The sequence below is a fragment of the Eucyclogobius newberryi genome, unplaced genomic scaffold (genome assembly GCF_026437365.1).
Source record: "Eucyclogobius newberryi isolate DKJ021-1_F unplaced genomic scaffold, fEucNew1.0.hap1 SCAF_7, whole genome shotgun sequence".
Taxonomy (NCBI): domain Eukaryota; kingdom Metazoa; phylum Chordata; class Actinopteri; order Gobiiformes; family Gobiidae; genus Eucyclogobius; species Eucyclogobius newberryi.
The window spans coordinates 38,208,940-38,234,561 of record NW_027316389.1 but is presented as its reverse complement, the minus strand read 5'-3'; the positions used below and the strand labels follow the sequence as shown (position 1 = coordinate 38,234,561).

Below are 25,622 nucleotides of genomic sequence, written 5' to 3'. Positions count from 1 at the left end.
ATAAATGTGACCATTTACAACGGCGTCCTCACTGTCCACACACTCTCAAACTCCTCTAGCGCCCCCATTAGTGTGCTGTACACATGTTCAAGTCTGAGTCGTGCTGTGATCAGTCTCTTTAAAAGTTCCACAGGGTCGGAGCAGCCCGACCCAGCTGCCAGGTTCCTCTGAATGAGCCAGATGCTTCTTTTGGACGCTGTACTGGAGAGTCCCTGGGTCCAAACACAAACGGCTCCCTGGATGGGGTTTGGCCAGCCTCTGGAGCCAAAGATTCAGGAGTGCAAACAGGGGAACGAGCCGTGGGCAGGACAGCCACAGATGTTCCAGTGTCTCCTCCTGGTGACAGGAGACACAGCGGCTGTCCCATCTTGGGTCAAAGCGCGCCACATGCCTGTTGGTGGCCACGGCCCCATGCACCACCCTCCACTGGAGATCCGCACAAGGTTTCTCTATGGGAGGGCGGTAAAGGGACTTCCAGTGGCCCCACGGAGAGGAGCCTGGGGCCAACACCCTCGACCACCCGGACTCAGGTACACCGGCCAAGGACTTTGGTGGAAATGCAATACAGGTCCTTCTTTTCCACTGTGGACATTTCTGGGAGGACAGGGGTGTCAAACATTAGAAGGCCTCTGTTGTTGTCTTGTGCCCCTCCAGCAGCCCTCACAGACAGAGAAGGGAAAGACGCCAGCCGGTTTGGTGGGAGAAGTCCATAAAGTTCCAATTCATATCTGAAATGTTCTGGGAGCCCACGCTGCACCTCCTGCAACAGTCTCTGCAGCTGCACCTCCTGCAACAGTCTCTGCAGCACTCACTCAGACCTCACCCCAGTCTCCTGACTCCGCACTCTTCCACCCTAGTTCAGTCCTCAAGTCAGCCACCTTGGTCAGTCCTGCTGCAACAAACACCTGTCTCACATGCGTCAAGCCCAACAGGAGGAATAGATGTTCATCATATCTCAAACCCTCCACTTCTTGCAGCAGGACTGTCGCTGTCTCCGTCCACAACTGCTGAGGACCATAGAGGAACCACTGTACAGCTCTCAAAAAAATTAGGAATGCTTCACGAATTTGCGTGTCATCCTTGCGCAGTAGCCATGCTAATTTACTCTGTATCGTTCCAATTTTAGTATATGTGTTAGCGAACTAACACATATACTACACTGTCTTTTCTTGTTTTGGGGACAACCCGAGCAGCAGCTTTGTGTATTCGTTGTAGCTGCCGGATTGAGGACTTTGTGAGAGTCTACTTGAAATAAATGCATGGACCAACTTTTCCAGATCTGGTCTGGATATAAAGTCACTGAGGCGCAAGTGATAAAAGGCCGACCTGCTAATAATTGTAATATGGTTATTAAAACTCAAGTCACAGTCTAAAGGGCTGTTCACACCGTGGCGTCCAAAGCATCCAGTTTACATTCAAAGTCGTCTTGGTCGTTTTTGCATCGCAAATCCTGCGTTTTGAGTGTCGGACGCGGTGCATCAAGGGTGTTTGAGCGTTGGACGCTTTGGAGTATCGCTGAAGTATCTGCGGGTCCCAGACAGGCCCATCGCCTCCGTTTGGACTTTGTAAAGTTAATTCACCAAAGCCACTTTCTCCACCTGTTCTGCCATCGCACCATGTCATGAAGCAATGTCATGCTGTAGTTTGTTTGTTTATTATGTTTATGGGTGTTTGTGTTTGGATGGAGAGGAAGGTGGTCATTCCTCTCCTTCTGAAATGTTTAGGTTTTTCGTGGCATTAATTGTATGTTGACTTTATTTCAGGTAAACTGATTAAGCCCACCTGCCTGATTGGTTCAGCCCACTACATAAAGCTAGGATCCCCAGCATAGCAGGCTGGTGGACTTAAGATAAGATAAGATAATCCTTTATTGTCCACACATGGGGAAATTTAATTGTTGCAACGCAGGTAGATACAGAGGTAGATACAGAGGAAAAGAACAGATCACTTGTAGGAAGTTTGAAAAACACTCTCAATAGAAGATCTCTTATAAACAAAAACTCCTATAGACAAAACCTCCCATTTCCCAACAAGGGATGGAGGGGATAAATAATAAAGATAAAAATAAATAAATGAATACCATTGCATGTTATCACGACAGTAATTGCACATGAATATGTGTCACGACAGTAATTGCACATGACAATAATTGCACACGACAGTAATTGCACATGAATTGCACAGTAATTGCACATGAATCACGACAGTAATTGCACATGAATATGACGGAATTGCACATGGTTAAGTCAGTATTGCAAGTGTTCAGGACTAACAGTGTTTGTTATAAAGTCTGACAGCAGCAGAAGGAAAGACCTGCGAAACCTTTCCTTCACACAGCGAAGGTGGATCAGTCTCTCACTGAAGCTGCTCTCCAGAGCGGACAGAGTGTCCTGCAGGGGGTGACACTCATGGTCCAGCATAGATGGAAATCTAGCCAGGACCCTTCTGTCCCCCACCTCCTGCACCGAGTCCAGAGCACAGCCTAGGACGGAGCTGGACTTCTTGATGACTTGTCCAGCTTCCTCCTCTCCCTCTCTCTGATGCTGCTGCTCCAGCAGGCCACACCTACAGGAGCTGATGCCACCACAGAGTCATAGAAGGTCTTCAGGAGTGGCCCTGTCACTCCAAAAGACCTGAGTCTCCTCAGGAGGTAGAGCCGACTCTGGCTCTTCCTGTACAGTGCGTCTGTGTTGTGAGTCCAGTCCAGTTTGTGGTTCAGATGAACACCCAGGTACTTGTATGAGTCCACTCTCTCAATGTCCCTTCCCTGGATGTTCACTGGTGAGGGGGCAGTGGGGTGGCGTCTGCGGAAGTCCACCACCATCTCCTTGGTCTTCCCCGCGTTGATGAGGAGGTGGTTCCGCTGGCACCAGTCCACAAAGTCCTGCGCCAGTCCCCTGTACTCCGCATCATCCGTGATGAGTCCGATGATGGCAGAGTCATCAGAGAACTTCTGCAGGACACAGCTGTCCGTGTCGTGTCTGAAGTCTACAGTGTAAAGGGTGAAGAGAAAGGGCGCGAGGACGTTGCCCTGGGGCGCCCCCACACTGCAGGTCCGAGTATCAGACACACAGTCCCGGGCTCTCACAAACTGGGGTCGGTCTGTGAGGTAGTCCAGGATCCACTTTGCCAGGTCATACTCCACACCAGCCGTCTCCATTACTCCATTCCTTACTTCGGTGTCTGCTGGAAAGGTGCCTATTACTTCGCCATCCGACTCACCTTCGGATGCAAGAGCAGTCCCAAATTGTTCGACTGCCTGTCCGAAGCTCTCTGCTGGATCCTCCTTAACAAGTCTGACGTGCCAATCCTAGTGCACCTTCTCGACGACTTCCTGCTCGTCTCGCCGAGCTCGTCCCCTCCGGCATGCGATCTGTTGACTCCAAAAAATGTCTTCTCTTCAGGGGTTCCCCTGTCGGAAGAGAAGATCCTGGGTCCTTCCACTTCCCTAGAGTTCCTCGGCGTCACCCTCGAGACAGTTAAGTACCAAGCTTCCCTCCTAACAAAGAAGCTGAACCGGATCGCTCTCCTCCTCAGTAACTTCCTTGTTGCCATCTCATGCTTGAAACGGCAGCTCCTCTCACTCCTCGGTCATCTCAACTTCACCATTCGCATCATTCCCCAAGGGCGAGCATTCATCTCCCACCCCCTGCATCTTCCGTCAAATCCCTCCACAGCGTAGTAATTCACAGCAAGTCAGTCAAGTCCGAGCTCCGCTTTTGCACTTACAACTTTCTAACTGGAATGGTATCACGTTTTTTCTATTGAGACCTCATTTCAGCTCCATTTGACATCTGTCTTTGTACAGGCGCTGCACCATCAGCAGGTTTTGGGGGTTATTACCAGGGCAGGTGGTTCTCAGCCCCCTGGCCCAACGAGTTTCTCCATTTCATCCATAAGTCCGGTCCATCTTCCTCCGCCTTATTCAAGATCTATCCCGTCGTCATTGCCGCTCTCCTCTGGGGCCATGAGTGGGCTTCCATGTGCGTGGCTATTCAATCTGACAACCTTGCAGTCGTTGACATCATCAACAAAGGCAGAAGCAACGCACTTCCTATCATGCCTTTCATTCGCCGTCTCACCGGGTTGTCTATTACTCACCAACTCATCCTCAGAGCAAAATATATTCCCAGTCACCTTAATTCTGTTGCCGATTCTCTCTCTTGTTTTGCTTTTCAGAAATTCAGGACATTGGCTCCCGAAGCAGACCCCCATACCGACTGTCCCTCCATTTTCAGCTACCACATTCCACACATGAGCCCGCTCTGGCCGACCTCCTACTTATCTCCAGATCTGCTATCCTGCACAGCTTCGCTCCCAGGACGATGTCCTCCTACTGGACCGCCTAGAACAGCTTCCGCTCCTTTCACAGCTACTTCAACCTGCCTTTCCCCTCTTTCGACATTCTCTCCTTAGCCAATTACATCTTGTTTGCCTTCACCTATCCAACTCTAACACCTGGTACCATCAAAGCTTACCTGAGCGGCATCAACTTCTTCTCCAGGTTGCTCACAGGCTCCTCTCTTCCCGTTCCGGCTTTCACACAAGCCATGATGGTCATCAAAGGTTCGCCCAGTGATCCGCAGGAGGCTCCCCCTTACGTCAGATCTCCTTCTTCGATGTCTCATCACTATCCGATCCAACTTCCTGCACCCTCACACCACCCGTACCCTAGAAGCGATGTTCCTTCTCGCTTTCTTTGGTTTTCTACGCTGCTCAGAGTTCGCCCCGTCTATTTCAATCCATGACCCTTCTCGCCACCCTTGCATTAAGGGCCTCCAACTAGCATCCAGCGATTGCTTAGTTTTCCACCTCAAACGGAGCAAGACCAACCACAGCAGTTGCTCAACCCCGATTTTTCTATTTAAGCTCAACTCTGTCTTGAGCCCCTTCGAAGTCCTTCAAGACTTCATCTCGTACCGATCTACACACGGCGCCGCTCCTCATGACCCGCTCTTTACAACCGAACTTGGCCAATCGCGACCAGGTCTTGGTTCATTCCATTCTTCAAGTATATTCTCACTCAGTCCAATATCTGCCCCAACTTCTTTTCTGGACATTCTTCTCGCATCGGCGCTGCTACTTCTGCGTCCAGTCGCGGAGTTCCTGACCGCTTCATTAAAATCATGGGACGTTGGTCCTCCACTGCGTTCGAAGTCTACACCCGACATAACCTCAGTGACCTCCAATCCGCTTCGCTAACCCATCTTCATAGGCTTCTTTTGGGGGTTCCAAGGCCCGAAAGCCTACGGCCCTCATCAACTGAAGCCCCAAAACGGCATTCATTGCTAAACATCTACTTAATCATCATTCTCGTTTGTCAATAGATTTGTTGCATCAAACATGGGGTAGTGGTCCTTGCTAGTGAAGAGAACAGCACATGTGCGCTGGACGCCGCGGTGTGAACGTAGCTTTTGGCATGTGTGTATGCAAATACCATCTTAAATTTGGTGACATTCAGTCCCTTCAAAACATCATAAATGTCTTAATATGCAATCACTACAACATTAAATCACATGCCCCACTTTGATGGATAGATCTCTTGTTGCTGTTATTTCAAACATGCATATGACATATTTTACAACACTTCACTAGCAAGGACCACAACCCCAGCTACGATGCAAAATGTTTATTGGCAGGCGAGAAACATGAACAACACAAATGTAGAGAAGTTGATGCCGTTTTGGGGCTTCTGGTGATGAGGGCTGTAGGCTCACAGGCCTCAATACCCCCATCTAGGAGATCAATTTGAATAATTAGAACAATTAAAAAGAGGGTGGGCGGGAGGGGCACGACATCATGAACACAGGTGTATGTGATCTGGATGCTTAAATAGTGTAGCCGCAGGAAGGGTCATGGTCCTGCTCCCGAACTTAAGATGACAAACATATCTTCATTTCACTAGCAAGGACCCAAAGCAGGGCTCAGGTGTGGAGCGTGGTAGCTGAAGATGGAGGAACTGGGGTTGATGACAGTTCCGCCTCGGGAATAAATGTTCTGAATGTATTTGTTGATGGTGTCTGTGAATGCAGGGTCATCGGTCTGGAAAGCCATGAGTATGAAAGGCCCGACAGGAAGGCAGCAATCCCGACGGTATCGATCTTAAAGTAACCCCCAAAACCGTCTGATGGAACAGTATATCACAGTGGAGAAGCAACTTGATGGACTAGATGAGAATCACAACGCTTTGGAGTGATGAACAGAAGATACTATGGTCAGGAGGTGGGAGATTAGATTAGGGGATGATCTGGATGGTGAAGTTTGGATGACCAAGTGGGGACAAGCTGCTGTTTGGAGGAGATGGTTCCTGAGATGAGAGCTCCGGTTTAACATCGGGTTGGTACCTGGGAACTCCCAGAACATGGAAGGACTGGCATCCCAGTGCCCGAAGAGGGGAAGAGGCTGCATGAGGGAAAAGGGAAGAGGCGGCATGAGGGAAGAGAGAAGAGGCAGCATGAGGGAAGAGAAAAGAGGCGGCATGAGGGAAGAGAGAAGAGGCAGCATGAGGGAAGAGAGATGAGGCGGGATCCCGGTGCCCGAAGAGGGAAGAGGCGGCATCCCGGTGCCTGGCGAATTAATGGGTTTGGCAATGCCAGCTTATACTATGACGAATGTGGCGAAGCTAGCATGAGTCAGGTCCCCTGTCCTTAGACCCTCCTTCTCTGTAAGGAAAACTACAAAATCTCTTTGGGAAAAAGTGGAAACCTTGAGGAGTTCCACGGTGAAGGGGGGTATCCGACTCTCTCGGACAGACAGGCGGACATGCTTCAATTGCAGCTAGACTGGAGTTGGGACCACTCAGGAGGAGAACTAGTGCTTCGAGATAGTAGAACAGTTCAGCTGGAGTTGAAGGGGTGTCTGGGGCCGAAAGAAGTCGGGATGCGGCCAGCAAGAAGCTGACCTGGGATTTAATTGGTTCAGCGGGACATGAAAGCGTGAGGCTGAAATGATTCTGCCGCGGAGAACGGTGGGTGGACGCAGCCCTTCTGGGTTGGAGCAAGAGTTAATTTATAATATATACATATACATTGTATTTATTAATTTTTTTCTTTCGAGAGATGCCAGCTTCTTTTAGGACAATGATTGGATGCTGGAGGGGTGAGCAAATAAATGAACTAATTACTCGAAAGGGGTGATCAAGTCTGGCAACTAGGAGAGGTTAACAAGGCTTACGAGGAGTGATGGCAACTCGGTGCGGGAGAAATGAGACAACAGTGGAGGAATACTTATCCTCCCCACTCTGCTCCAGGACAAGCTCTCCCAGCTCAACGTGCCTGACACCACCTGCAGGTTGGTCACTGACTTTCTGACGGATCGGAGGCAGTGCATGCGGGTGGGGAAGAATGCCTCGGACGTGCGGACTATCACAGGGCTGTGTACTGTGTACAAACTAATTAAGTTTGCGGACGACACTTCAGGAAAGTCACAGCCCCCCAGCCCCCCATCTCCACTGTGGACTCCCTCCGCTTTCTTGGCACCACCATCACCCTGGACCTCAAATGGGGGCCCACCATCAGCTCTCTCACTAGGAAGGCCCAGCAGAGGATGTACTTCCTGCGGCAGCTGAGGAAAGCCAAGCTGACAGTGCAGATGATGGTGCAGTTTTACACAGCCATCATTGAGTCTGTCCTCACCTCCACCATTACCATGTGGTACGCTGGAGCCACAACCAGGGACAAACGGAGACTACAGCGCATTGTGCGCTCTGCTGAGAAGGGTTAATTGTTCGTTTCCAGGGCTCTGGGACGAGCAGCTCGGATCACAGCTGACCCTTCTCACCCTGGACTATTTGAGCCACTCCATTCAGGCAGGAGGCTACGGTCCATTCGGACCAGAACCTCCCGTTCCAAGAACAGTTTCTTTCCCTCTGCCGTTGTACTCATGAACACTGCCTAAGCACCTTGCACTCACTGCACTGTCACTTCCTATTACTACATAACTGTATATCTTATGTTTTATAAATGATGTACATATCATATTGTTTAGTATTCAGTGTTCAATGTTTTGTTGTTTGTGTTGCACTGAATCACCAGGACAAGTTCCTATGTCTGTGAATTTTGTTTATTGACAAATGCCAATAAACCCTATTCTGATTCTGATTGGGCGGGGCAGAGAGCACTCTGGCTTGCACAATTCGGTGTTCAATCTCGTTCCATTCCAAAGAGAAGTTTAAACAACGTGATTTGTTAACGGTGCCGTGAAAACGAATGCCTTTCTTCTTGAGCGCGGTCTGGAGACCTGGAGTCCACACGGACTGTCAATGTAGAGAGGAATGACGAGCACGCGCGGAGGGCGCTTAACGAGCGAGGCCGTGAGGAGGATCGAGAGCGCGGGGAGATCTCAATCCAGGACTAACAGAGGTGATCCGAGGCGGGACGTCGGTCTGCTGACGGGAGCCTGGCCTTGGGGCATGGATGGAGCCCGGAGAGTGAGCTACCAGACTGGCGTGAGTGAGACGAAGTTGGAGAAGGCGAAAAAAAGAAAAAAGAAGATAGCCGACCGTAAGCGAGAGCTGCGCCTGTGAGAACAGCTGAAAGGATGGGACCGGGAGCAGCGGGATTCCAGTGGAGGATGGCCCGGTATGGCTCTCGTGTGCTGGGCGAGGTGAGGCCTGCGTCGGGCCGATGCATTGGAAGGAACGAGGTCGAGCTGATTAATTAAAAGGTAAGGAACGAGTGTGTATTTGAGCGAGGGCTCCCGCTGCCATGAAGCGTGTGCACGACCGCCGCAGGAAGGTCATCACCTTTGATGACCATCATGGCTCCCGAACCTAAGATAACAAACTTATCTTCATATATTTCCAGCAATTATACAGAGAAACTGCCTAGTTTGAAGATGGACATCATGGAAGCTTTCGCTTTTTAGTGGTCCAACCCCCCCCAAACAAATCTGTTTACAATTTATTACAGCAATAGTACATAGTATATGTAAAAGATAGTTTACTTACAACAGATAACTATACTTACAACATGCAACAACATACGACACAAGACAAGGACAGGCCCAGACATTTACTAACCTCTCCTTCCCCTCCTCTCCTCCTTCTCTCCTCCTCCTGGTCTGCACGCTTACTGTAGAAGGCATCACTCACTCTCCTCCTCTTCCTCATCCTCCTCCTCCTCCTCCATACCACTGTAGAAGGCATCACTCTCCTCCTCCTCCTCCTCATCCTCCTCCTCCATACCACTGTAGAAGGCATCACTCTCCTCCTCCTCCTTTCCTTCTCCCTTTTCTCAACCCCATCTCTATGTAAAAGTAGATTTTGGATGTTAAGCGGAAGAGAGATTTATGATGCCCTGAACATGATTTGAGCAGTTTTGTAATCAATAAAATCATACAATTTTAATTAATCACTTTTAAGAAAAGGCTGATTGTGTGATTATTAGAAGGAACTTATAACAGAAACAATATAAACAACTGTAAAACAAATATATTCTACAAAATCATCAATAAACTAAAAGACTAAAGGAATACTGACTTTAAAGCCTGTGTCAGTGTTTGTCAAACTTTGAGTCACAGCATGATTTCCAAATCAAATAATAATAATAATCCCAGTGTGCAAAAAAAAAGAACAAAAATCAAGATTTTATTTTTTGGCCCTTACGCCCAGCCCTAACCTAATACCTTATTTAAGCATTCAAGAACCAAGGAATAGGCTTGAAGTCCTAAGAATGTGTTCACAATGTTTTTATGAATGCAAACACAGTACCAAGCCATCATTTCTCATTAGGATTTTCATTGCATGTTAAAAGTCAAGTTACTGAGCTGAATACAGGTTTGGTGTTGATTCACTGAAGTGACTATATTGTAAAACACAGTGGACACAGTTCCTCATCATTAAAGCTGTCTTATGCTGCTGGATGTGTTGAGTCTGACTGGAGTTTGCCCTCTGCCTGCTCTTGGACACATCTCACACTCAGGGGACCACTTCCCAGTAAACCGAGACGCATCCGCTGAATCTTCTACTCTCATTATTCTAGCGCTCAAAGTCCGCCCTGCTGGGAACCGGAGAGGTGGCTTTGTCAAAGATTGACCTGTCCCTGTTCGAGGGGAGAAAAACACACGTAGTGTGTAGAGAATTAATCAAAGGTATCAGAGAAACTCCAGTGTAAAACTTATATAAAATACAATTATTTTTTTTAACATACAAGTGGGTAAGGATTCAGACCCCTTTACATTTTTCACTCTTTGTTTCATTGCAGCCATTTGCTAAATCAAAAAAAGCTCCTTTTATTTCTTATTAATGTACACTAATCTTGACAGAGAAAACAGAAAATGTTTACTAATTGATTAAAAAAGAACAACTAAAATATCACATGGTCATAAGTACCCTGTGCTCAGTATTTAGTAGAAGCCCCTTTTAAGCTGGTAAAGCCACGAGTCTTCCTGGATTTGGAGATCCTCTTCCATTCTTCCTTTCAGATCCTCTCCAGTTCCGTCAGGTTGGATGGTGAAAGTTGGTGGACTGCTCAGTTGGCTTTGGGTCTGGCTGGGCCGGTCAAGAATGCTCACAGAGTTGTTCTGAAGCCACTCCTTTGTTGTGTGCTTAGGGTCATTGTCTGGTTGGAAGATGTTTTCTTCCATGATATCGCTGCACTTTGCCACATTCATCTTTCAATTGCAACCAGTGGTCCTGTCCCTGCAGCAGTGGTCCTGTCCCTACAGCAGTGGTCCTGTCCCTGCAGCAGTGGTCTTGTCCCTGCAGCAGTGGTCCTGGTCCTGTCCCTGCAGCTGTGGTCCTGTCCCTGCAGCAGTGGTCTTGTCCCTGCAGCAGTGGTCTTGTCCCTGCAGCAGTGGTCCTGGTCCTGTCCCTGCAGCAGTGGTCCTGTCCCTACAGCAGTGGTCCTGTCCCTGCAGCAGTGGTCTTGTCCCTGCAGCAGTGGTCCTGGTCCTGTCCCTGCAGCAGTGGTCCTGTCCCTGCAGCAGTGGTCCTGACCCTGCCGCAGTGGTCCTATCCCTGCAGCAGTGGTCCTATCCTTGCAGCAGTGGTCCTGTCCCTGCAGCAGTGGTTCTGTCCCTGCAGCAGTGGTCCTGTCCCTGCAGCAGTGGTCCTGTCCCTGCAGCAGTGGTTCTGTCCCTGCAGCAGTGGTTCTGTCCCTGTAGCAGTGGTCCCGTCCCTGCAGCAGTGGTCCTGTCTTTGCAGCAGTGGTCCTGTCCCTGCAGCAGTGGTCCTGTCCCTGCAGCAGTGGTCCTGTCCCTGCAGCAGTGGCCCTGTCCCTGCAGCAGTGGTCCTGTCCCTGCAGCAGTGGTCCTGTCCCTGCAGCAGCGAAGCTCTTCTCTGCTATTTGGCTGGACAGCCAGGTCTGATCGTCACAAAGTTCTTCCATTTAAGGATTATTGAGGCCCCTGTGCTCTTAGGAACCTGGAGTGCTGCAGAACTTCTTTTGTAACCTTGCAAAAGTTTTGTCTGTGAGCTCCTTGGGCCGTTCCTTGACCTCTGACCTGTAGGTCTTATATACACAGGTGTGTGCCTCTCCTAATCAAGTCCAATCAGTTTAATTAAACACAGCTGGACTTTAATGAAGGAGTAGAACCATCTCAAGGAGGCGCAGGAGAAATGGAGCATATGAGTTAAATATGAGTGTCACAGCGAAGGCTCTGAAGAAAGACTGCAGCTATCGATAATTTTAGTAATTGAGTAATCTACTGATTATTCACTTCTATCAATCAGATCAGTACATTATAGCTTTATCAGCCGTTTCTTGAAAATATACATTACTCAAATCACTGATCACATGTATTGAGAATTGCACCACCATCAACATTGCACTGGAACTTCCCATGAGGATTTGAAAGAATAATAAAATGCATGAGGTTTTACAATAAAGGCCACTAAAATAAATACAATTTACTATAATATATATGAAAAATATAAATAATAAAGCATATCAGTGTAGTACTGTTAAATACTTTTTCAAATTGTCAAAGAAAACTAAATTGTGTGGTGTCAGTAAACATTTAAGATGTGGGTGTAATCCCTCATAAGTGTTCCGTTGTAGAAAAAGATTCAGTTGTAGTCATGTTTTTTTGTTTTTTTTTAAACGATACGTTTCAACTCTCATCCGTGAGTGATTTGCAGATTGATAATGTCCCGATGACTACAACTGAATTTTTTCTACAGTTAGCATTTAGGAACAAATCAATTCTTCTTTTCCGTTTTAAACAGTCATAACTTTAAATGAGCATGTCCATCCATCCATCCATCTTCTTCCGCTAATCCGGGGCCGGGTCGCGGGTGCAGCAGTCTAAGCAGGGACTTCCAGACTTCCCTTTCCCCAGACACTTCTTCCAACTCCTCCGGGGGGATCCCGAGGTGTTCCCAGGCCAGCCGAGAGACGTAGTCCCTCCAGCGTGTCCTGGGTCTTCCACAGGGAATTTTGTGGAGGCGCCCAGGAGGCATCCGGAACTGAGCCACCTCAGCTGGCTCCTCTCGATGTGTGAGCATGTCAACATGCTCTGAACTCAAACTTGCCCTGTGCTGTGACCGGAGCGAAACTCTGTTTGGTCTCGGGGGTCCAACAATTGATGGAAATTCGCCTTTAACGCCTTAAATGGTGTTTTAAAAATACAACAACATTGTTAATTTGATTAATATTAGTACTAAATACTAATGTAAGTATTTGCCCATTAAACGGTCAAAATGTATTCAGAAATCAGTTAATTTACAAACAAAGTGCAATCATGTTTGAACAAAATAAACAGTATAACAATATGAAAATATTCAACAATTGATTGGTGTAACAAACTCCAATTATCAAGATAAGATAAGATAAGATAAGATAATCCTTTCTTGTCCCACATGGGAAAATTTAATTGATGCAACGCAGGTAGATACAGAGGTAGATACAGAAGAACAGATCACTTATAGGAAGTTTGAAAAACACTCTCAGTAGAAGATCTCTTATAAAAATCTTAGGATGTCCGCCGGGATAACGTGACGATCTCCGGGTAAGACGACGGTTCTCCTCAGTTTCATGAGTTCCTCCTTTGTGTAAACGCGGTACGGCGCCGGCCGGGGGGGCTCGGAGCCAGGGCACATCGCGACGACACATACATTGTCAATCAATCAATCAATCAATCAATCAATCAATCAATCAATCCACACAATACAGTTTATAGAAATATAAAACAGTGTATGTCAAAATAAATAAATAAAAAACAAAAGCAAATTAATTAGAATATTAAAAAAGTTATTATTAAAAGTATTTCAGTCATAGGCGCAGCTAATCAAAACAGTATTTAGCTTATATTTAAACACAACCGGGCGGGGCCTGTCTCACAACCTCGGGAAGGCTGTTCCAGACCTTTGCCCCATAGAACTGGAATGCAGATTCTCCGTGTCTGGTCCTGACTCTGGCACCAGCAGGAGGCCGGTCCATGTTTAGTACTGACTCTGGCACCAGCAGGAGGCCGGTCCATGTTTAGTCCTGACTCTGGCACCAGCAGGAGGCCGGTCCATGTTTAGTCCTGACTCTGGCACCAGCAGGAGGCCGGTCCATGTTTAGTCCTGACTCTGGCACCAGCAGGAGGCCGGCCCATCTTTAGTCCTGACTCTGGCACCAGCAGGAGGCCGGTCCATGTTTAGTCCTGACTCTGGCACCAGCAGGAGGCCGGTCCCTGAGGTCCTCAGAGTCTGAGATGGTTCATATGACACTAACATGTCTGAGATGTACTTTGGTGCTAGGCCATGGAGAGACTTGTACACAAGCAGAGCTGCTTTAAAGTCTATTCTCTGAGCCACAGGGAGCCAGTGCAGAGACCTGAGAACAGGACTAATGTGATGGTACTTCCTGGTTCTAGTCAGGACTAATGTGATGGTACTTCCTGGTTCTAGTCAGGACTAATGTGATCATACTTCCTGGTTCTAGTCAGGACTAATGTGATGGTACTTCCTGGTTCTAGTCAGGACCCGAGCAGCAGCGTTCTGGATGTACTGCAGCTGTTTTACAGCTCGTTTGGAGAGGTCAGTGAGCAGGCCGTTACAGTAGTCTAATCTACTGGAGACAAACGCATGGATAAGTCTCTCCAAGTCTGGGTGGGACACTATGTTTTTCATTTTGGCAATGTTTTTCTGATGGAAGAAAACTACTGATGTTATTGAATTGATGTAGCTGGTGAAATTCAGGTCCATTATTACTCCTAAATGTTCACCTTGTTTACGGATTTTAGAGAGAGAGAGACTGGAGGTGACAACTAACACTTTCTCTTTGTGTCTGTGGGACACTGCATCATTGTGATAGGACAGTTGGTACGCAGCGAAAATGTGTCCTAACAGCAGCATGTACAGATTGAACAGAAGGCGTCCAAGGATTGACCCTTGGGGCACCATACAGGTCAATACCATGCTCTCAGAGACACAGTCACCAATCTCAACAAAGTATTTCCTGTTGTCAAGGTAGGACTGCAACCAATTTAAAGGCATACCAGTGATGCCCTCCTAGTCCTCTAACCTCTGTAGAGGTTTGTCGGTGTAATCCGTCATTCGTCCAGGTGTGTTCCATAGTAGAAAAAAGCTTCAGTTGTAGTCATCTGGACTCAGTTAGAAAAAATAGACGTTTCGACTCTCATCCAAGAGTCATTGTCAATAAAAGAATTTAGATCAGGAACTCCGATATTAATACTGTTCTGTGGTAAGACCCGCCCATTGGGAGGAGCCTTCCTGAAGTAGAAAGAGTTGTTTGTTTCAACAGAAACTCCCCCCTTGTATCTACCGAGCTAGCCTATTCAGAATTTTAATGGCCTATTAGAATCCTCTTTGTCTTTGTGAGACCCTGGCTCAACCACCCTGAGTACCTGATTAGCATCTAAGTACCTGGTCCTGGTCCTCTACCTTTCCAGGGGTTCAGTATTCCATTATAGATACCAGGAAGATTGAATCTTAGCCCTCCATTTCTGTTTAAAGAAGGTCTTTTCTTTTTTAACAAAAATAGCTTCCTTGACTCCTCTTTCAAACCATCTTTTCTCCCTGCTTAAAACCTTCACCTCACCGTCTTCAAACGAGTGATTAGAGGCTTCAAGATGGAGATGCACGGCACTCTGTGGTCCTGAACTAGTATTTCTTCTGTGCTGATAAAGCCTCTTGTGTAGAGGATGTTTCGTCTCACCTATGTAACCAGTTTTTGTCTTAAAGTGTTTCCTGGTTTTTAAACCAGGAAACACTTTAAGACAAAAACTGGTTCACCCTAAGGACAAGTTGCCGATTCAAAAACAGAGCAATGTAGTTTATTCGATCCAATGCAGTGAAGAAAGCTGTAAAGAACGTTACATAGGTGGGACTCCAAGAAGGCCTGGTACTCTGCACTGCTGTTCGGCCCGTAGGCCGCCACAACAGTGAGAGACCTGTCCCCCACCCGAAGGCGAAGGGGCGCAAACCTCTCGTCCACCGGGGTGAACTTCAACAGGTGGCGGCTGAGCTGTGGGGCTATAAGCCCACACCAGCCCGCCGCCTCTCCCCGCGGGCAACACCAGAGAAGTGGAGCGTCCAGCCCCTCTCGAGGAGATGGGTTCCAGAGCCCAAACTGTGTATGGAGGTGAGGCCGACTATATCTAGTTGAAACCGCACAAGCTCAGGCTCTACCCTCCAGCGAGATGACATTCCATGTCCCCAGACTTAGCTTAAGTGTCCGGAGATCTGGTCGTCGAGGCCCCTGCCGTCGACTGCCGCCCAGATCACTCTGCACCGGCCCCTTATGGATCCTCCTGCGGGTGGCGGCCCCACGTCGCTCTTTCGGGCTGTGCCCGGCCGGGCCCCGTTGTGAAAGACCCGGCCACCAGGCGCTCGCCGTCGAGCACCCACCCAAGGCCTGGCTCCAGGATGGGGCCCCGGTGACGCCACTCTGGGCGACGTAACTGGCCTTGTTTTTGTTGTCATCATAGTCATTATTAGCATTAATGTTTAATACTTACATAAGTCAGTGCACACAAGGAGCACAGCAGCTTTAAAATCGCTAAAGTTACCAGAATCCAAATTTGGGTCACGCAGGAGGCGTATGTAACGGGCATTAATGGAACATCAACTCAGTTCTTGTACCCAGCGGGCCAGCGGGCGTGTACCCAGCGGGCGTGTACCCAGCGGGCGTGTACCCAGCGGGCGTATACCCAGATCGTTTTCCTCTGGCACGACGTCTAAACCAAATGAACTTACCTGATACGTAGAGTTGAGGTTTTGGGCTTGTGACTCGCCGCCTCCTTCTCCCTTTTCAAGATCCCGTGCCTATGACATTAAGCTATAATAACTCTTCAGGTTTATGGCAATACATTGGCTTCACCTTGAAACTTACAAGGTGTTTTGAATTAATTAAATAGGCCCTCATATCCGCTCGTCTTTTCGCCATGTTTTGATAATCACAATAAGTGTATGAGTAAAACTGAAGTCCTGAATGATACTTGCGAGTAGCTCGGCTGTACTGGGCTTAGCTAAATGACGGGTTAATCCGGTTCAAGAGAAACATTTTTACAGAACTTCTGCCTTGTACAAACAGAGCGCCTCAGCAGCACGTGAGGCGGCAGTGCACGTCACCAGGCAACGGACTAAACCAATGTGTCACAACTGAAGGGGTAGATCGGTTCGCTTTAGACTTTCAGACTTATTTAGAAGAGTGAATGGTGTTTGCGAATAGTAATCATATTCATTCTGATACATAGTTTTTAACTGATAACACTTCTATTAAAGGTTGCGCGAGGGGAGGGAGGGGTCCAGACCCCCTTTGACACTACCTGCAGCAGAATATAAGCGCTCTGGCGGTGTGGGCGTGGCTGGAATGCATAGAAAAGACTTTGCTAGTGTTGACAGAGTTGGATAATGCATTTCATTAGTTTTCCACCATGAAAGTGGTTTCCCCTTCTTGGATAGAGGGTGCTCACCAAAATACATTGGTGTTTCTCTTTGCACTAACTGAGTAACATGTTCATCTGCATCTTCTTCATCACTTACACTGGATTCAAACAATCATCCTGATTGTTTGAAGACATATGGTTATTTGGAGCATTACCTTCTGAATTTAGATTTTTCAGCTTGTGTTTTCTTTTGGTTTCAAGTGTCATTGTTTGCACTGTGCTTTGTACTTTGAATTCATCCTCTGAAGATAAAAAATCAGTCTCCTGAATCTGGGATCTGGGTTCAAGAGCAGCAGCAAGGAGGGCAGTGTTTGGGTGTTCTGAGTTGAAGACATTTATTTACACCTTTTTTGTATTTCCTCAATCATCTGAGTTTGAGAAGCTTGGACAGAGAAGGTTTCAAATGCTGAACCCTCTGTGTTTTTTAAGGTTATAGTGACATATTGTTGGCCACTTAGAAAAACAGTTGCACTCTCAAATGCGGCAAGGGCATTGTTCAGCTCCTCCATCAAATTCCATTGTTCCGGCTTGAGGTCCAGGTGGCGTTTGCCTCTTGGAGTCACTGTTGGGTTGGAGAGGGCAGCAGTCATCTTCAGAAGGCCATCTTTGTTCCAGGAGCCTGGACAACATGTAGAAGGTACTGTTCCACCGAGTACTGACATCCTGGAACAGCATGTATTGTGGTTTACCCATTTGAGGCTGCTTCTCCTTGAGCTTGGTGCAGGCATGTTCCCTTTTCTTAAAGTGTTCCACTAGACACCTGGCAGCAGACCCACACTTTGAAACAGTAAGGTTGTTTTGGAGGGAATTTATACAACTAAATTTAAAGAGTGTGCTTAACATCTCACAGATGCCCACCCATGTTTTTCCCTCAAAAGCTTAGTTGCTGCAACCACATTGGCACCGTTATCATGCACAACTGCTTTCAAATTTTCAAGGGGAATGATGAAAGTTTTAAGAACATCCTGAAGCCATTCTGTAATATCTGCTGCTGTGTGTCTGTCCTCCAGGGGAAGTGTGCTCAAAATGAAGGACTGCATTTCCCAATTGTCTCCCACACAGTGACACCCATGAATGCTTCTGCAGCTACACTTGTCCAGATGTCAGTCGTGAGTGCAACTGAGTCACATTTCTTAATAGCATCAAGCAGCTTGATTTCGTTGTACCACCCCTCCATTTTCTTGGTAAAATAGGTCTTGGATGGCAGTTCATATCGAGGACTAAATTTTGAAATCATTTCCTTGAAACATTTGCCTTCAATCATTGATAGTGGACGCATGTCAGTTACTCACATGTCCAGAATGCTTTCACTGTAACTCTGCTGCTTGCTGCGTTGAACATGATGGGACCATTCAAAGGAAGCTGTCCATACAAGGCTGGGATGTGCTAAAATGGAAGGATAAAGGTTTATTCAAATTTGGTCAAAATATTGGCAGATTATATGCCAACATATAATATAAATGTGCTGATTAATTCATTTCAGAAATATTCATTCACATTCACATAGTCTTCAATACATTACACACTCTTGTCATACTATTTACATGTGCATGATCAATTTAAATGTATTTTTTTTTTCTGACACAGACTTGAAAGATTTGGACTGTTAACATGAGCAAGTTGACCAAACTACAGCACTAAGACGGATAACAAGCCATTTCTCAAGCTAAATTACAACACGTGTTTGAAAAACAGCGCGTTTTTTAATAATGGTAAACTTTTCTATCATCAAGGCACTCAAAGCGCTTTACATCAAGGAGCCAGTCACCCCTTCACACACAATCACACACCAGATAATGGACCCATAGAAGAGCCTGTTTTTGCGGGGAGTCGGATGGGGTATACTGCTGTGATAAATGACAGAAGGCTGAGTGACGTCTACTACTCAGATCTGATTGTAAAAGCGACATGGGAATTACAGTGGGCTGGAGATGGCTCAAAGTGTAAATAATACAGCTAATAATACTAATAATACAGCTGTGTCCACATAGTGATGCACAAGGATTCGAGAGTCTGTCAGTCATCTACATGGGTTTGACAGTTAGGACCAAAGTGATTTATGTCGCATTGCCTTTAGGATTTAGGTATGGAAAATGACACAACAACCCATTTACCTGAGAGAACACTGCTAACCAAAATCATCATTTTATTTGGTCCAAACATATGCGGCTTGTTTCCACTGGCTCGCTTTGGAGCAGATGGGTATGGTCTGAAAGCGGGCTGTGAGAGGGCTAGCTTTCAAAGCGGTCAGGCTCTCTTTGGCTTCCTGAACACTTTAGCACAAGATGATTGGATAAGCGAGAACGCAATCTCAGACGCAAACAAGACCAGACAAAGCAGATACAAAAGGAAAATGATAGTTTTTAAGCAAATGTAGACTTGATTTTGTGATAAGCCGCTGTATTTCCACTGATGAACTTATATGTTGAGCCAGAGGCAGAGCCAGGCCCTGGCTTTGGGGCTTGAGCCCCGGATCTTTGTCCAAAAGCGCCGGAACTTTTCAAAATGCACTGTGACATCATTAAGTTGTTAGCGCAACACGTAGAGCATTGGGTTAGGAATGAAGGTGACTAGGGTTCGAATCCTGCAGTGGTTCCACTTTAATCATGTTGTTCTTTTCATATTTAAATGTTTTAAAAGTGAGAGGTGTCATTTGTGCAGAGCGGAGGGTCACTCTCTGTGCCATTCCCATTTAATCTCATTCGATGTCCTTTTCTCTTTACCCGTTTCATTGGTTATTTTTGTTGAACTGGTGTATGATTGGCTGCATGTAGAAAGTGGGCGGGAGCGTAGAAAGTGTGCGGTGTTTACAACAGACAGCACGTCATGTGATCTGACCATGGAGCTGACAAAAAGGCCTTTTCTACATCATTTAACTGAGGTTTTGCAAAAAGCGAAGGGCATAAATAAGAGCAGATCGACTGGAAAAAAGAGACATTCAGAACATGTGCTGAAAACCAAAGTTTATCGAAAGTAGAATAGACAACAACAGCACATGATCGTTCAAACGATGAATTCATTGTGGTTGTTGCAGTGGCTCAGAGGTTTTATTCATCTCCAAAGCTAAAGCAGAGAAACTACAGGACAAACAGCTCAGAGGCAGGTCTCTGCTAAAATCAAACTAAATTTAAAAGAATGAGTTAAAAAACAGTCAGCTCCTGATACAAGTCTGACTAGCTCAGTCAGTAGAGCATAAATCTAAGGACACCAGGGTTGTGACTTCCAGACCTATTGGGGGTATGTTTTTTCATATTTGTCACTGATTGTTTTAAATTAGAACACCAAGATGTACAATTTCTTGAAAAAGTAAATGTATCAAAATGCAAAAAGGCCATGGTCTGTCTTTGCCTTTGGAGGGTTATTGTATGTTCAGGAAATACAGTATTGGGGGCACTAAAACCACATCATATTGGCCCGAATGAACCTCCTCCCTTTCCTTTTGGGCTAAGCCCTGGATGTTTAGAATGTCTGGCTCCGCCTCTGTGTTGAGCCCACATGCGTAGCAAAACTCTTTCCTCGCTCAGACTCAGTGGCGACTGGTCCATTAAGGGCGATGGGTGGCTGCCCACGAGTCCGAAGGTTCACTGGTCCGAAGGTTCACGAGTCCGAAAATTCAGAAATTTTAAGGTTCACATGTCCGAAGGTTCATTAGTCCGAAGGTTCATGACTCCGAAATTTCACCGAAATTTTAAGGTTCACAAGTCCGAAGGTTCATTAGTCCGAAGGTGTGAGTCTGCGCAGCGGGCTCTACTCGCGGCTCTCCTCATCAAAGCTGTGTCTCTCCTCGCCTCCCTTTGCCCCACACACTGCCTTTTGGACTTTTCTAGTGTTTTTTTATGATTAAACTCACGTATTTTCCATAACCGACTTGTTTCTGTGCATAGCCTGAGCTCCTTATCGTATTATTAATGAATGAATTAACTCAAATAGCCCAGCAGTTTGGGCTGCGCGCCGCGGCTCTGTAGACACTCCCGTCTTGGCCAGCTTAATTTCCTTTTTGACTTATGACTTTAAGAGAAAGAAAACTTGAGCTTTTAACAAAGACTGGGAAGAAGAGTTATTTTTTCACATCGATACAAGTTAAGTGCGTGTGCCTCATTTGTGGAAATACGGTGGCAGTTTTAAAACGCCACAATGTGGAAAGACACTACCAAACCATTCACGGGGGAGAGCGCACGTGAGTTAAAGGCCGCTTTGATCCAGCAGCTATCTTTTTTCACAATACCACTGGAGAAGAAAAAAAAGGCAACTGAAGTGTCATTCAAAGCTACGCATTATTTGATTAAAAATAAGAAGACGTTTTCTGATGGAGAGATTGTTAAGGGGGCTGTTTTTAAAGACGATAAAAATGGGTCCGATGTGATCTCAAATCTAGCTGATGTACAACTTGGGGCTAGTACAGTACAGTACAGTACAGAAGAGTGTCAGCTATGTCCATGAGCAGCTGGACAAGGACATCAGTACATGCTTCTGGTTTAGTATTCAGTGTGATGAGTCTTTGGACCGCAGTAGCACTGTGTTTGTTCGGATGGTATTTGCGGATTTCTCCACTAAAGAGGAGCTCCTCACGCTGATACCACTGGGGACAACAACATGGGGAGTGGACATCTACAGCGCAATGAAAACGTTCTTTGTAGAGAAAAAAGTGCTGCTTGTGTCGATAACTACCGATGGCGTACCTGCGATGGTGGGATGCAGGTCGCGCATTGCAAGAATGACCCTGATTTCCCAGCTTTCCTACACTACCACTGTATCATCCACCAACAGGCCATATGCGCCAAAGTGACTGGGTTTGAACATGTCAAAATCATCAATAGCATCCTCGTCAAAGCCAAACAACACAGGACATTTAAAGTGCTTCTGGAAGAGCTGCCAGAGTATAGACCTGTTGCTGCAGACTGAAATCAGGTGGCTGAGCAGAGGATGGATTTTTAAACGGTTCTTAGCACTTCTGGGTGAAATAAAGAAATAGATGCAGAGCAGAGATGAGGACACCTCCCTCCTGGACAACATTGAGTTGTTGCTTGACCTTGCCTTTTTAACAGACTTCACGGAAAAACTGAACAATTTGAACAGTGAGCTTCAAGGCACAGGTAAGACTGTCACAATTTACACATCTACATTCAAAAAAAATGTGCACTTCCCCTCTGTACAGTTCTGTAAGTTCTAAGTGAAAATGTTTCTGCTTCTGTGGCTTTTGATGAAGCTGTTGAAAAATATTGCCAACTGATTGACAGACTGTTGCAAGAATTTGAGGACAGATTTAGTGATTTTGATCAAATTGAGCCATGTGTGACATTTATTTAAAATCCCTTTATGTCAGTGGACTTTACAGCCACAGCTGAGAACCTAAGCATAACCTTCCCCTTGGATGCAGGGCAGGTGGAAATGGAAATAATAACTTTGCAAAATGACCTGTAGCTTAAAGCACATCTCAGTAGCACAAACTTTTGGAACCTAGTGGACACAGAAAAGTACAAAACTATTTGCACAGCCGCAATGAAGGTTGCTTGTCTCTTTGGATCCACTTATAAGATAGGATAAGATATTCCTTTATTGTCCCACATGGGGAAATTTCATTGGTGCAACGCAGGTAGATACAGAGGTAGATACAGAAGAACAGATCACTTATAGGAAGTCTGAAAAACACTTTCAGTAGAAGATCTCCTATAAATAAATAAAAACTCCCATAGACAAATAAATAAATACATAAATACCATTGCATGTGATCACGACAGTAATTGCACATGAATATGTGTCACGACAGCACATAGATTGCACATGAATTTCACAGTAATTGCACATATGACGGAATTGCACATGGTTAGGTCAGTATTGCGAGTGTTCAGGACTAACAGTGTTTATTATGAAGTCTGACAGCAGCAGGAAGGAAAGACCTGCGAAACCTTTCCTTCGCACATCGAGGGTGGATCAGTCTCTCACTGAAGCTGCTCTCCAGAGCGGAGAGAGTGTCCTGCAGTGGGTGAGACTCATGGTCCAGCATAGATGTGAATCTAGCCAGGACCCTCCTGTCCCCAACCTCCTGCACTGAGTTATCTCTGTGAGTCAGCCTTTTCAAACATGAAATTCTTAAAAGATAAGCACAGAACACGCCTAACTTATGCACATCTGCCGGAGTCACTGAGAGTGGCAGTGTCAAACAACACACCAGAATACAGAAAACTAGTGAACAAAATGGAATGCTAGGTTTCTCATTTATGGTCCTTCATCTGCCTGAAAGAGCTTGTTCTCAAATCAAATCAAATCAAATCAATTTATTTTTGTAAGGCCCAAAATCACAACAACAGTTGCCTCTGAGGGCCACAGGGAGAAATGAATCAACAATGTCTGTGGTGGCGATGAAGTCAGACAATGTCTGTGGTGGCGAGGGAGTCAGACAATGTCTGTGGTGGCGATGGACGATGTCCCAGGGTCCTCTGTCCTTAGACTCTCCTTCTCGGCCAGGAAAAACTACAAAAAAACCTCTTTGGGAAAAAAGCGTAGAAACCTGGAGGAGTTCCAGTGAAGGAGAGATCCGACTCTCACAGACGGACAGACGGACACGAGGGAGACTGGAGCTGGACCCACTCTTCAGGCAGAAGAGGGACCGTCTGAGTCGAGCTGGACCCACTCTTCAGGCAGATGAGGGACCGTCTGAGTCGAGCTGGACCCACTCTTCAGGCAGAAGAGGGACCGTCGGAGGCGAGCTGGACCCACTCTTCAGGCAGAAGAGGGACCGTCTGAGTCGAGCTGGACCCACTCTTCAGGCAGAAGAGGGACCGTCGGAGGCGAGCTGGACCCACTCTTCAGGCAGATGAGGGACCGTCGGAAGCGAGCTGGAGCCACTCTTCAGGCAGATGAGGGACCGTCCACACAGGGCAGGGACCACTTCACCAGGGGAGGGGCATCTGGGTCCACAGGTCCTCAGGAGTGAGAGAAAGAAAAGAAGGCGGTGAACAGTTTGCAAGTGGAATCAAAAAATAAATATTGTTTGATAGCATAAGTAGTCAGAAGAAGAAGAGGATAGTGCTCAAGCTGTCATACTTCCCCCAGCATAGTTACTCCTAGGGCAGCGTAGCTGAAGCTGTGGGTTTATGTTTCTGTTCCTAACTAGTCTGACCATAAGCGATTTCGAAGAGGAACGTTTTAAGCCTGGACTTAAATGAAGAGACTGTGTCAGCATATTTAACATGGGTCGGGAGCTGATTCCATAACACAGGAGCTTGGTAGCTAAACACTCTACCTCCTACAGTACTTTTAGAGACTCTTGGCACCACCAGAAGGCCGGCATTCTGAGAGCGAAGAGCTCTGTTTGGATGATATGGTTCTATAGCATCTTTGAGGTAGGATGGGGCCATGTCATTTATGGCTTTGTAGGTCAAGAGTAGAATTTTGAATTTGATTCTAAACTCGACGGGGAGCCAGTGAAGAGACTTCAGCACTGGCGTAATGTGCTCTCTTCTTTTTGTTCCTGTTAGTAATCTTGCTGCTGCATTTTGAACCAGTTGAAAGCTTTTTATGGAGCTTTTAGGACACGATGCAAGCAGGGAGTTACAGTAGTCTAATCTAGTCGTTACAAATGCATGGATAAGTTTTTCGGCATCACTTTTAGGCAGGATTCTTCTGATTTTGGCGATGTTGCGCAAATGGAAATAGGCTGTTTTACAAGCTTGATTTATATGAGCTTTAAATGAGAGCTCCTGGTCAAATAAGACTCCAAGGTTTCTTACAGTAGAACTGGAGGCTACACTGACATTGTCCAGTGTGACTATCTGCTCAGATAGAGCGTCTCGTAGATGCTTAGGGCCAAGCACAATGACCTCGGTTTTTTCAGGGTTAAGAAGCAGGTAGTTTAGTGTCATCCAGGTTTTTATCTCCTTCACACAAGTACTAAGTCTGTCTACTTGATCGCTCTGATCAGGTTTCATTGATAAATACAGCTGAGTGTCGTCTGCATAGCAGTGGAAGTTAATGTCATGCTTTCTGATAATGTTGCCTAATGGTAGCATATAAAGAGTAAACAGAATTGGACCGAGTACCGAACCCTGTGGCACACCGTAAATTACTTTAGAGCTTGGTGAGGAGCTCTGGTTTACATTAACAAATTGGAACCTATCAGATAGATAGGATTTAAACCAGCTGAGGGCTGTTCCTCCAACACCTACATCACATTCTAACCTCTGCAGTAGAATGTTGTGGTCGATGGTGTCAAACGCTGCGCTGAGGTCCAACAGGACCAGGACTGAGACCAGTCCATCGTCAGCGGCTAATAACAAATCATTTGTGACTTTAACTAGTGCAGTTTCAGTGCTGTGGTGGGCTCTGAACCCTGACTGGAAAACTTCAAATAAGTTATTGTCCTGCAGGTGGCGACAAAGCTGTTTTACTGAGCTGAGACGAAGGGAAGATTTGAAATAGGTCTGTAGTTTACCAATAGGTCGGGATCCAGATTAGGCTTTTTCAGAAGAGGTTTAATGACTGCATGTTTGAAGGACTGTGGAACATAGCCACTTTCGAGTGAAGTATTTATTATATTAAGAATAGGGTCTATAATTAGGGGAAGAATGTCTTTGAGGAGTCTGCTTGGAATGGGGTCTAGGACACAAGTTGAGCTTTTAGAGGACATAATGGCTGAAGTTATCTCTGCTTGATCAACAGCTGTGAACCTTTCTAGGTTTACAGGTGGATTTATATGGGACGTTAGATTTACAGCTTGGGCTAGTTCAGGGCTAATAGCGGGGGTAATTTCATCTAATTTATCTCTGATTGTTTTTATTTTATTATTA

The 25,622-nt window shown here is 46.3% G+C and overlaps 1 non-coding gene and 1 pseudogene across 1 annotated transcript; one reads left to right on the top strand and one right to left on the bottom strand.

Moving 5' to 3' along the window:
• Window positions 1-180: 180 nt before the first annotated feature.
• LOC140348524 (uncharacterized) lies at window positions 181-8,355 on the top strand (annotated as a pseudogene).
• LOC140349845 (U6 spliceosomal RNA) lies at window positions 1,044-1,149 on the bottom strand. The gene has a single exon (XR_011924760.1). It is a non-coding gene; the product is annotated as a U6 spliceosomal RNA (small nuclear RNA).
• Window positions 8,356-25,622: the final 17,267 nt, after the last annotated feature.